We start from the raw sequence: 10850 nt of genomic DNA, 5'->3' as shown, positions 1-10850 counted from the left end.
CTTACAGATGCCAACTGAAGTCAATGGGATCAGTGCTTTGAACTGTACACAATGCTATATACTCTAAAGCGTCTCAAATGGGGCACCCAAAATTAGTGGATACTTTTGACTTTAATGTCTCTGTGTTCAGTTCCCCATCCATAAAATGAGGATAATACCCACTCACCTCACAGGGGTGTTCCACAAATAAATTAATGTTTTCAAAGCCCTCAGATATTGTAGTGATGAGAACCATCAAAAAGCCCATAAGGAAATTAATTCTGTCTTCAATGCAGGGTTTTAATAGTGTACAATAAATAAGGGGTGGGGCCATATATTGAACAGTGAGGAGAAAACCAAAATATTGAATAGTTGCCCATTAAGGGAGCACCATCCATTCTGTGCACTGAATGAGGTCCTGTAGAAAAAATATTGTGTGATGATGGAATTAAAGACTATATCATAATGCATACGCACAAGAGGGCCAAATTAAGGTTACTTAAGCAATCTTAGTTTTGGTATGTCCTGACTTTTGAGTGCTTGACTTTGCAACTTTAATAATCTTCTGTTGTTGTGGGGGTTTTCTGTGTAATATATATTAAGAGCTACCTTCCCACAGCCCCAGGGAATGGTTGGAAAGAGAGCCTGTGAAGCAAGGAAGATAAGGGCTGCCACAGCCTCTTATATGACTTTATCATATGCCTTCAGTATCATTTTATTGTAAATACTTTGTATGATATTTTATGTAAATGATATATAAAATCACAGATTGCAGTCTTTGAGGTCTCTGAGGGTAGTATAAACACTTTTTTTGCACCAAAACATCATCTCTATTGTATTTTCCTAACTACTGTTGTGGTATGTGGGAATGTCCTGAATTACCGGATGCTACATAACTTAATAACCCACCTAGCCTGTAAGTGTGATTATTTCTGGGTTACATATGGCAAAACTGAGGCACAAGGAAATTAGGTATCTTGCCCAACATCACACTACAAATCAATGTTAGAATTGCAAATAGAGCTCAAGACTCCTGGTTTACAGTTCCCTACTCTATCCAGTGGACAATGTTGTTCTCAATGTAAAAAACATTGCAATACAAAGTATGTTGTATTTTACTCAACTACCTAAGGAGAAGATTAACAAAAGTATTAGGAGGGATATTTTTAAAGGCATGAATGGGAGTTAGGTGTCCAACTTTCATTGACTTTCAGTAGAAGCTAGGTGCCTACATACCCTTTGTACCCTTGAAAATCTCCCCGTAGGGGACTTACAAGCGAGGAGATTTGCACTGTAGTAATATCATCACGTCAGCAACTTCGTTCTGACCTCTAAAAAGTTTGCGTACTAAAACTCAATAAGCAACCAAAGTGACAGTCAAATATGAAGATAAAACTATTTGTTTTGAAGAGCATTTTGATGTGTTTTTATTACACTTGCATACAGACCAAAACTGTCACAATAGTGGGAGGGAGTATATGTAAAGCTGATTTACAGATAACTAGCCCAAAAGCAGTCTGTCTTATTTTACAGCAAAGGCTTAAAAATGTATATGCAGTGCACAGAGGGATGTTATAGAGGGTTAATGGCATGTACTCTTAGTGTCACAGACTAAATAAATAATTATGAATTTGAAATATAAGGATGCTGCATTATTGTGAAGCTTACAAGCACAATTGTGCTAGTATGACTGAGAGTCACACCTTTTATTCATTTTGCATTTTTGCCAGTTGTAGCAGCTTACAAAGGAGTTCTGCCTCATTCCTTATGCACCCTCCGAAGTGTATTACTATTATAATGACTGAAAAAATGGTGCTGTTTTCTAGTTTACACACATCTTGGTAGATTTTTCAAATAACTCTTGTTTTCCAAATAACTTCTGAATCATTGGGAAACACTGACTACATGCTAAATCTTATGGAGACATCAAATTTCATCTGAAAGGGGTAAGGTACGTTATCCTACCTATGGAAAATAAAAACGCTGCCATTTTTAAAAATGGGGAAACTGTTGGGGATTTTTTTTTTATGCTTTAACTCAAAAACAGCTGTAGGAATTATGCTTTCGTAAAAAGATCATGCTGAGATAGACTCCTAACATGAAAATTTTCAGTCCAAGAGGCGAAACCTTCCAAAAGTTATAAGTAACTGAATTTGGAAGCCAAGTATCAGAGGGGTAACCATGTTAGTCTGGATCTGTAAAAGCAGCAAAGAGTCCTGCGGCACCTTATAGACTAACAGACTTATTGGAGCATGAGCTTTCGTGGGTGAATACCTTCATGCATCCGACGAAGTGGGTATTCACCCACGAAAGCTCATGCTCCAATATGTCTGTTAGTCTATAAGGTGCCACAGGACTCTTTGCTCAATTTGGGAGGTTCTAATGGACACTTTTTTGTGTATTAGGATGGTCACTAGCAGTAATCATTTTCATATGTACACACATACATGCATGTGAATAATTCTCTAAGTGGTGGTGTTATCTATGTGATAAACTGCATGTATTATTGGCATGTACCTTTGACTGGGTCTACCTACTGAGACTGTGTCTGCATATGCATCCATCTCTGTTGAGACAACTTCTGACATTCCAAATTTCAAAGCAACGTCAGTCAGTCACCAAAACCAATTTGCTGGAAGAATCTTTCTTTCTTTCCTCCCAAACCCTCTTCCATCAAGTAACACTGACCCAAGGCTCTAATCAGACAATACCTCCAAAAGTGACAGTTTTAAGGTCTGATATCTTATGACCCATCAACTCTCGAAACAAATTTGTACAACTAACTTTCCAGTGGGGCACACACACCATTTGCTTCTAGCACTAGTAAGATCTCATCTATATCAAATCTTAAACTCGTAAGATTATGTATAAAAACCCTATTTTAGTAATCCAAGTGGTTTCTAAAATGCATAGATTTTTCTCACTCAGAGGCCTGGTCAGTTGGAATCAGGGGTGGGAATTTTCAAAAGCACTCTGGGTCAGCTTATTTCTCCCATGGGAACACAAAGGAAGATTTACCACTGACATCAATGGAAACAGAGTGTGAAAATCCCATCAATGGTGATTAAAAACCTGGGCTTTACAGGCAGAGGAATATGAAAAATAGTACCAATAACCTGCCAGATTAATGTTTCCTCTTCCTCCCCCCCCCCCAAAAAAAACTATGGAATTTCCCTCCCAAAGGTGTCATTTGTCTGAGATTCAAGATGGGCAATATTCAGTCCCGGACCAGAGGTGGATTTTAAGGTCTGATATCCTGTAGACCCACAAATTAGAAAATGGGAACGTGATATTTCTAGCTTTTTAATGACATACAGGACATTGGTTTCTAGCTCTGAAAGATCCTAAGATATTGGACCATAAAATTGTGACACTTTATAAGCTATTTCATGCTATTTTTGGATGTTTCTATGTTTGTCTTGCTTCTTAGTGCTGTACAGTGGAACGTGGGTAACTAAGGCTTTATAGGCATAAGGATTCAAAAATTAGTCCTACACTAGGGTGACCAGATAGCAAGTGTGAAAAAATCGGGACGGGGGTCGGAGGTTATAGGTGCCTCAATAAGAGAAAGCCTCGAATATCGGGACTCTCCCTGTGACATCGGGACATCTGGTCACCCTACCCAACACATTGTTTTAAAACTCTGTAAAACAATTATAAAATAGCTTTTGTGTAATATTTGTAGCATGTACAGAATAAACGATGGTGTGGTGCTGTATAAAGGGTTTATTGGCACTGGTCTGGATTGACCAACATGTGCCCATGAATGCCCCTATGTCTATCCCAAATTCATATTGATGAAACCTTTATACTACACCACACTGGCAGATAGCCACATGCAGATAATAAACATTTATTAATGGGAAGCGTGCTTTTTTTAAAGAAATCATATCCGTTTAATTACTTAAAATGCTCTCCATACTCTTGGAAAGCTAGGTAGGCATTATTATTTCTTCAATAAGCAGCCTCAGGAAATAAGACAACTAACCACAGTGATTTTCTTTTTCTGCTCAAGAGGTTCTAATGTTCCAGAATGTCTAAAGAACTCTTTTACTTGATGAATCAATTGTACAGGTAAGAGTCTATTCTCAGGTTTGGAGGCCTTAACCTGCTTCCATTAACTTTTCTACTGTTGACTTCAGGAGGAGCATGATCTTTTATTAATTATTATTTGCATTATTATAGCTACTAGAAGTTCCAGTCATGAAATAGGACCTCGTTGTTCTAGGTGTTATACAAAGAGAGAACAAATACAACCCCCCCCCCCCCCCCAAATAGGCACTGCTCAAAGAGCTTATGATCTTTTCCTACGTGCAGGGAGCTACAACCCACCATACATCAAGATGTGGCTACAACAAAGTTTTCAGGTTTATATTTACATATCCAAGTCAATCTTTGAAGATATACATGATCTTAAACAAAAGTTAACCCAGTACAAGTCTTGTTTGTCCTTTGGTGAATAATGAAATGTGTACATGTAAGACCTTTGGAGGCTGAATTTTAACAACAGATGGGTTGTGCTAATTGTGCATTTTGAATTTGTTACAATATAACACAATCATTTCTATAAAATCATATTTAATATACAACAAACTCTCACCACATAAACACATTAAAACACCTTATTATAGTTCCAAGAATCAATTACAGGTTTTCATAAAAACATTTTCATATCTAGAATCTTAATACAGAATGATTTATTTCTATGCCAAAATACATTTAGACTGTAAACTGTTTGTAGAAAAAGACAGAGAATTGGGGTTTGCTGGTATTTAATCCATCTTATTTCTTTCTTTCATGTTCTATTTTGAAACACATCTGAAATGTTTACATAAAACGCTTTGTTTTTTTATCCAAAGTTCTAACAAAAAAAAAGAGAGAAAGAGAGAGAGGAAGAAGATAATTGTCTCTTCACTTCCTTGTCTTTTGGATGTGCATAGAACAGCATTCACTGTCTGCACATGTTACCCTGGTCAGGACTGTGTGCCATGTTGGTTTTGAAAGAAAGACACAACATTCCCTTTTAATACAAGTATTGGGTGCTCACAGAATGAAGAATGGAGCCCCAATAATAATTGAACTGCATTTAGCAAATACAAAACTGGGGAAAAAATCCACATAAAAACACATATGAAGATTGATCACACAATTTTATTAGAGTCTTTTGAACAATTGTATTATGTTGTTCCTTTATTTAAAAACTCTTGCAAAAAAAGACATTGGAGTGGACTGTTTTCAACCCTGAGCATTAACACTGCATATCAAGTACTGTAGTAAAGAAGCTGGTTAAGATTGTAGCACTAGCACAAAGTCACTGATATTAATCCTCTAAATGATCAGGTTTTTACAAAAAAAATACATAGTTTTCAATAAATAATGCTTAATTTTACAACTTTGATACAGCAATGTCATACACTGTTTTGACACATACTAAACTCTGCATGCTATATAGTCTACTAGAAGACAAAACTTTGCCATGCATTTTCTTTTTCTAGTGCTAGAAAACACTTTGTCCTCCAGTGCATTGCCTCAAGCAGCCTTACCCTCTTCTTTCTATCTCATAGCAATAGGCCGTGCACTGGCATGCAAAACCTTAAGAAAAGGTTTCCCCCCCCCCACCATCACTCAGACTTCTAAACAAAAGTACTTTTCAGCTTTCCCCCCCAGACCTGGAGTGTCTATGAAAATGAATTTAATGTGGCCTTTGAAAAGGCTTTGAAATTACATATTTTAAAAGTGTCATGCTGAAAAACGGCTCTAAAACATTCAATTTTCCCCACCTGTGGCCATCATGCAACATCTTTGAAATGTTGTAACCATCAAATGTCCCACATTGGAAAAACAGGCCTCCATTTTAAAACAGCCTCCCACCCCGCCAAAAAAAAAAAAAAGTATCACAGCATTTATGTAGAGACTCCAAAATTCCAACATATGTACAAGAGCAAAACCAGATAGAAATTGCAAATGAGCTAACAATGGCATATAACTCTTCTCCCTGGTATACCCAGGAGTTGAGGCAACTTGGCTTTGGAGATACGCAGGAAGATGGAAACAAAATCAAATTGTGATCATAGGAGCTCCTGGAATAGTATTTATTATTTGATCAAATTTCTTCAGATGGTAAATCACTGTGTCTTGATTTTCTGTGAGGTGAATGTTACTATAATGTAATTCCATGATAATCAAACCAATCTTAATTTCTGAAGGTTCACAAATCTTAGTAGCTTGATTTTCTCATGTTCATTCATTCTGCAAGATTTCACTTCACAGAAAATCCACATATAATAGCTAAGCACAAAAAAGTTTGATTAAATAATAAGCACTGGAACCGCCATTGTCACATTTCCAGGTTGTTTGTTCATCATTGAAAACCACTCACCCCTTCTTGACCATATTGCTTTAGGGGTTTACTTTGATATATAGAAGTCATTGCTTTGAAACTACTGTCAATCATAATCTTCTAAGAGTTTTTAAAATATTCCTATCTTTGCACTGGCATAAGTATTGGGTTTCCTAAGAGAAACTCTACCCAACGAAGGTATTACTTTTTTTTATACATGAAACAATACAAATTTTGTTTCCCTTTTTTGTAAGTCATTCTACACTTTCTGCACATTTGTGCTTTATATTGAATATAAAAATAGGTCTTTAAAACTCTATTTACTTTAAACTCACTAAAAAACTACTTGCTTGTGAAATTCTCTTACAAATTCACTGCATCCATGTAGAGAAGATAAAACTAATTAGGCAGTTAATTGATACAGGTAGTGTGTAAAAAAATAATAAATTTTAAAAATCACAGCCTGAAATTTGGGAAAAAAGAGAAATTGAAGGAATAAAATTGTATAGTTGAAATATAAGGCAACTCATTCTAGGGAGTTTCTTTCTGGTCATTATCATAAGTGAAGATTAAGGGGAATTTAGAAAGAGAACTAAGTTTTCCAAAAAACCAGGAAGAATTGGGGCCCAATTCTGCATATCCTTCTTGAAGCAAAAAGCTCTCATTAAGCTCAATGAGAATTTTTGTTAAGAAGTGCAGGTTTAAGCGCATACCAGGGCATCAATATGAAGATGTGGCAAGGGTAGAGAGAAAAGGAATGAACTGTAATGGAGCATCAAATAGCTTGAAACTATATGGCCCTGATTCAACCTCACAAGAGTTTCACACTAGAATAACTATAGAGTTGCACTTGATTTACACTTGTGTGAATGAAGAAGCAGGACACACAGATGCAAACCACATTCAGTAGACTCTACCTTTGGGGAAGTTTACTCTGGGTGGATGTGGATGCCTACACTTCAGACTACAAGACATTTAAAAGACATTTTGAATATGTCTTCCTGTTAAATTTGAAAAATATTGTCCTTTTAAACAATTTACAGTTAGTACTTTTATAGTTGAGAGAGTAAACAGAAGAAAGCAACCAAAAGGGAAAATGTCAATTGAAGTTATCTTTCCAAAAACATTCATTTTCAAAATCTGAAAAATACCACCACCCTTTTCTACATCTTATATTTAAGTGAGATCCTAAGTGTTGTAAAGAAAGTTGTTTTTTCCAATTGGAAAAAGCTGAGTTTCTTCTTTTGTGCCCCTAAGTCTGCTTACACATAGAAAAGTACTATACAGAGACCAAATGAAAACAGGGGCAGCAATAAGAAAGTAAATGGGAGACACTAAGCCTGGAACATAATGATTTCTCCAAGAAGGTAGTCAACAAGAATTCATATGTATACTTAAAAGGAAAAACTGGGAATAGGATTATTCAATTTGACCAGAAATACCCCACACATAAAATATGAGGATAACCTAGCTGATGTGATCTTTATTGACTGTAAGACTGCTCTTACTCACATTGAAGTGAGTGGGAGTTCAGGCATTGATTTCAACAAGGAGCAAGTTCTGGCCCTAAAAGTGTCGTGGCTTAATTAGAATATTCATTCATTTTCCTTGGGCAATATGCAAAGTTAAGCTCTCAAATGGATGAAAAGTCAAACTTCTGGGGAAAAATATGTATTGTCCCCCTGTTCATTGCATCATCACTCAAAATATTCATTGTACATATTGTTGTAGTTCCCTTCCAAAAGTTCTTCCAAGACTCTTTTGGCAGGGTGTTTTTTTCCTTTGACTAAAGTAGACCTGTTGCTCTTTAAAATCTGCCTGACTGCTCTATACTTGGATATTTCATATTAGTTATTCTTGATTAATACTTTGTAATGATAATTTTAAAAATTCCCTCCAAAAATACATCAAGATTTTTGTGAGCTGAAACATAGACCTTATTACAAACTGAATCCACCTTAGATTTGACCATCATTAATACATAACTCACTGAACATTTGCAAAACACAAATGTTCAATTACACTGCCTATCATTTCAATAAACAAGGATGCATATCAGAAAGAAGGGAGTGGAAGAAATTGTCCACACCCTCTCATGATAGCTTGAAGAATTGCTAAGAGAATTTTGGCTCAGTTTTAAAAGATTGGAATATGATCATCTAATGCGATCACCCTATCCCATGAACAGGAACTGGTTTTCAACAGTAGGACAGCTAATGGCTAGGCTGTAGAGCACTTTAGTTCCCTTTTTTTTTTTTTTTTTTTTGCCTTAGAAGAGATAAATGTCATTTGTTTTCAATCTAATTGCTAAGTAATTATATAGAGAACATACTAATCATTTGAGACCAAAAAAACTGAAAATTCAAGAAACTGTGTTTTATTGAGGACTATCCATTGCCAAGGATATTTTGTGTGTTGTATTTGTTTGTTTTAAAACAGTTTTTTTCCCCCATAAAGAATTATCACAATGCAAGACATAAATTTAGGTTCCCAGATACACTGCATCTCTTTTCTGATAGCAAGGATTTAGGCCAAACAGCTTTTATTTAGAATCGTGAGTACGTTTTTTTAATTATTATTATGAGAAAGAGATCAGATTATATGAATCATTTAACTACCAGATTATTTAACTAACCTAAAGTAGCTATCTCACCACTTAAATGCCTAAGAGTTGTCTTTGATTAAACATAACATGCATGCAGGTTTAAATGTTGTGTTTTATTATGCCTTACAAATATGTATGCAGGATTTTCATTTTCAGCAAGTCTGAAAGCCTGTAGCAGTGGTTGCCACCAAAATTACCAGCACAGTGAATTGTCCTTGTAAACAGCTGGATCATTTATTAGTGGATAAAGATAAAGGATCGACCAATGCCTATCAGATAAAAAGTAAACTTCTTGAGAAACACACTTCCACCTTGAGTCTGTTTATTGCCATCAGCAGTTCTTTCAAAATGTAAAACTGAAATCTGACGGCTCCTAAGGGGGAAAAAATGCACATTTACAAAGTCTGTTCATCTGCAGCAGCCGCTCACATCCGCCCTTCCCACGCCCCAGCTCTCAGACAGGCAAAGGCAACTGCAAAGAAGAGGGAATTGGAGCAGATCCCCTGGGTTCTCCAGCTGCCGGCGGGGCGGAGGTTAGCGCCGTGGCACTGCCGAGAAGGGCGGCAGCACCCTCTGGGCAGGACATCGGTAGCTACGGGCCCGCCCAGGCCGCTGAAAGAGAAGGGAGGCAGGGCGGGCTGGGGGCAGAGCGCTCCGGCTCCGCGAGCTCGGGGCCAGCAGCGCCGGTGCGCGCCAGGCTCGGGCAGGGAGGGAAGCTCTGCACAGAAGCGACAGGGCAGAGATCAAAGCTGGCCGCACCTCCGCCCCTGCGGCAAACTTGGAGCCTCAGCCCGCCCCCTCCTGAGCAGGTTCCCCCGGCTGCGGCCGGCCTCCCCAGCTTGGAAGCCCCCTACTCGCTGCTGCCTCGCCTGCCCCTCCGGAAGGGATGCAGGGGGAGGCGGGAAGCAGCCGCCAGCCCAGCACCTTGCTGCCCCGGCCGGCGTGTGGGGAGTGGAAAAGGGCGGGGAGGCTGGCGCGCCCCGCTCCGGGGGAGCCAGCCGCTCTCCGGTCCCTCCCCACCGCTGCACCCCGACTCCTTCTCCCAGTTTCCCCGTTTAAGACTGACTGGGGGCAGGAGGGAGAGAAGCTGCTAAAAATAACCAGCGCGCCCAACGCCGCCGCCAGCCTTCGCTAGCCGCACATGGCCGGACACACCCCCTCCGCGCACAGCCAGCCTAACCCGCCGCGCCGCACAGCACAGCCCACGTGGAAGGGACCCCCTCACCCCGGGAGCCAGCGCAGCCCCCTCCCCGAGATCCTGAGGGAGACCCTGCCAGGCCGAGCAAGGAGCGAGCTAGCACCGGCCCCCGACGCTGCCCTCTGGAGGCGCGCTGCCAAGCCCCGCTACTTGGGGGGAGGGAGCCAGAGCCATCCCCGCCTCCTACGCGCACGGATCTCGGCCTGAAAGGTGTCCCTACCTCCGCCCCACTCGGAGATGGGGAGAGGAGTAGAATTCCCCCCCCCCAGTAAAGGGCCCCCTCGCTAGCCACACTCAGCTGCGATCCCCCCACTTCGCCGAGGGGAGATGCAGCAATGACAGAAGGCAGGTAAACGGGCAGAGAACCTAGCACTAAAGCGTGCCTGGAATCACGTTCTCCGAGACCCTCTCCGCCATCTTTCTGTGGGCTCCAGGGGGGCAGCCACCCCCGGGGTCTCCCTTCTAGGCTACCGGGGCGCTGAAAGCCGGATTGGGGGGCGTGGTGGGGGTAAAATCAGCGATTTCACACGTTTGTGGAATAAAAAGCCGTCTAACATCCCCCCCCCCCCCCCCCCCGGCTACATGCAGACACAGCCGCCTACAGCTCCGCAGGTGGGGCGTGGGTCCAGGGCATCGCCAGCGTTACTTCTACAGACACTAATAGCGATACGAGTTTCTATCAGTTCCAGCTGATTTATTAAAATTGTCAAGATACAGACTTTCAGCAT

The sequence above is a fragment of the Terrapene carolina genome, unplaced genomic scaffold, assembly GCF_002925995.2.
Source record: "Terrapene carolina triunguis isolate 2854851 unplaced genomic scaffold, T_m_triunguis-2.0 Scaffold42, whole genome shotgun sequence".
NCBI classification, from domain to species: domain Eukaryota; kingdom Metazoa; phylum Chordata; order Testudines; family Emydidae; genus Terrapene; species Terrapene triunguis.
Note: the sequence above shows the minus strand (reverse complement) of the source record.